This window comes from Seriola lalandi, unplaced genomic scaffold, assembly GCF_002814215.2.
Source record: "Seriola lalandi dorsalis isolate HSWRI2012SDOR001 ecotype SW California unplaced genomic scaffold, Sedor1 jcf7180002052792, whole genome shotgun sequence".
NCBI classification, from domain to species: Eukaryota; Metazoa; Chordata; class Actinopteri; order Carangiformes; family Carangidae; genus Seriola; species Seriola lalandi.
In genome coordinates this window covers 543-3,536 of record NW_019523345.1, presented here as the reverse complement: position 1 = coordinate 3,536, position 2,994 = coordinate 543, and the positions used below count along the sequence as shown (strand labels likewise).

Here is a 2,994-nt window from a genome sequence, read left to right as displayed (position 1 = left end):
GATGCGTTCAATGACGCTCTGACATCTGTGATTTGACAGCACAAGAGAAGAGGAGAGCGGATTCACAGTGTCCTCCTGGGTTCGTGACAGTTTTCAGCAGTGACAGCGTTTGCACATGAATGCACCGCTGTTTAAAAAGCCAGCTCTGAACACACACTTGAATGCACCACCACGCTGTGTGTTCTCACTGTGTGTGTGTGTGCGTGTGTGTGTGTGTGCGTGCAGGTCAACGAGGGTCACTGAACTCAACTATGAGTGTGAGCACAGGGATGCTACACCTTAATTCCTTCTTACATCACACACACACACACACCAGCATTACTCAGCACAACGCACACACACCTGATACTGAAAATACCAAGTGAATAGAATAAAGCAGATTACAGTGGAATACAGTAGACACAAATAAACAGGTACTTACTCTGTATAATCTAGCTCTATAATTCTATTTCACTCTATTCTGCTGTTTTGATGATTTCTATTAGTACATATACATTTTTCTTTTCTACTCTATTCTGTTTTGTCCTCTTCTATTGATTTAGTTCAACAGAACCATCTTTACTTTGTGTTTCCTGCTTGTTTTTCATCACTTTATTCTGTTCTTTTCTATTGTCAAAGCTTCTGATTATTGATTATTGTTAGTCTTTATTGTCCCTGACTTATATTTTCTGCATCTACAAAACTCCATTTGAGTACAGGACACATTAATCACCTTATTTGACATCATTTCCTCTCAGTATTTCTACCTTACAGACCAACCTGCACCTGTGGTGAGCGGACACACGGTTCTTACCTCGACTGCTCAGAGATAAAGGACAATCAGTGTCTCTAACTGTTGCTCCTTCTTCCCAAAACAAAATCAAAGTGGCTCCAAACTCTGTCACAAAACTGAAAAACTCAAATAAATCCCGAAGTTTCTCGTCGTAAAGCTCGTGAGGACTCGGAGGTTGTTGTTTGAGTCCAGACCAAAGACCCGTTTCTCACCGCGGCTGCGTTTCTGAGGCTCTAAGCCGCTCAGCTGTCAATCACTGCTGCTGGCTGCTAGGTAACCCCGTAGCCCCGCCCACGGGAAGCCACGCCCCCAAGAGGGCATCGAGATACTATAACTTCATTCCGTATTTGTAGATATTTATAGTGTACTGTGGTGTTTTCTCACAATTCAGTTTTTTTTGTCATGTAAGAGAAAACCACACAAGACAAAGAAAGAAAGAAAACTTTACTAACAGCAAAGAAATAAATATTACAGCAGGTAAATGGAATAGACACAAAGACAAGGGTAAGAACAAAATACAGTGAAATAACAAATTATATCTATCTATCTATATCTATCTATTGTGACAATGTAAACACATTTTCGACCCACAACCTCATAAATAAAACCCTACACACACTGTGCCCCCCCTGCTGTGTGATGCCGTTAACGAGGCTCCGTTAATCACCGTGGAAACGCAGGTTAACGGTTGGTGGCAGAGGAGGAGCCAATAATCTGCTGTTTGAACAATACACACAGGTCATCTGGATCACAGCCAACCATCCCCATCCTCATCATCTGTTTTAGAAAGTGACCTCATTTGATGTTTAATGTAAATATGATAAAGCTTGACTAAAAGTGAATTGCCTGCTATTCTGATGATATATTAATAGTTTATGTATTTTTTGGGGCAAATATGTATTTGTTTCAGCATCACATCTGTGTCTTATTTGAAAGTACAGTAAATGTTTGGGGTTTTTACACTATATAGGGGAAAAGGCCATTTGAAGAGTAATTGAAAGATGAGAAAATAATCTTTAGATTAATCAACAATGGAGCCATAATAACCAAGATGAATATGAAGCACCCAGTTAACTAGACATTTTTAATTGTGGACACAAATGTTTTCAAAGTTCTGTCAAGATTTACAGATTGAGTGAAGACTGAAATCAGATTTAGTCCGATCACAACATCAGACCTGTTCCTCTGGAGGTCAGTGGTGGTGTTTTGTTTCTCTTCTACAGTCACCTGCTTCTGTTTGATAGAGATGTAAGTGCTGCCCTCCAGGGGCAAAACACTGCAACTACAGCTGACTGGTGAATCATGTAAGTCCCCCACTGTTCAAAAATGTGCTCGATTGTTGGTACTTCCCTTTGATTATTTTGATCTTCTTTGTGCAGAGTTTCTTTCATCTGCCAAAGAATTAAGTACCTTAAACTTGTATCCTCTGGAGTCTAGGTTCATTTTTTGTCTGTGTTTAGCACCTTTTTAAATTGTCCTCACCTGCTAACAAACTCAGCTATAATACGTACATCCAATCTGTGTCTAATATATAAGTCTGACTTATTATTTTGTCAATTCAACAATGTATAAAGTTGTCAGGACTCCAAAATACAAGAATAATGCCACAGACACCTTTAAAAAAAAATCTACAAATCTTTAGCGATAATCACTAAAAAAAATCTTATTATAGAACAATTCAATGTACAAATATTGTTTCAGTATTTATACACAAATACAGCCAAAAAATATCAAAAATAAATAAAAGTTTTGTGCCTTTTTCTTTGAAAGTCTATGTATGAAAATGTAAATAATAATGAAAACACATTATCCTCAGTGCCAACCGTGGCTGCTGGTCTAGACCTGTTGATAACTGTTTACATTCCTACCTGTTCCACCTTGTAATGTTTTCAACACTGTCATTCTGAGTCACTCCCTGTCTTTGTTATCGTCTCAAACTTTTACTCTTTCTTTGTGAAATGTATTGACAACTAGGTTGCCATAAAATTTGGTTCATACATTGTTGATCTTTGGTGATCCTCGTCCACTGGTTTATGAATGAGTTTGTTTTAAGTATCTTTGTAGTCGGTTTGTAGTCTCATATTTTGTGTCTAGAAGTCGCTATGTGGCCATTTTGCATCTGTTGGTTGATTGTTTACATCTCTTTGGAGTCGTTTTGCATCTTAGTGGTCGTTTTGCATCTTAGTGGTCGTTTTGCATCTCTTTGTGGTCGTTTGTGTCCC

General features: G+C 38.4%; 1 protein-coding gene across 2 annotated transcripts in view; it reads right to left on the bottom strand.

Moving 5' to 3' along the window:
* Positions 1 to 987, bottom strand: part of LOC111650745 (FHF complex subunit HOOK-interacting protein 1A-like) — a 15,972-nt gene extending 14,985 nt beyond the window's left edge. For both annotated transcript variants that reach the window (XM_087172434.1, XM_023400656.2), the window contains exon 1: positions 794 to 987. The gene's annotated coding sequence lies outside the window, so the exon portion shown is untranslated. The remainder of the gene's footprint in view (positions 1 to 793) is intronic.
* Positions 988 to 2,994: the final 2,007 nt, after the last annotated feature.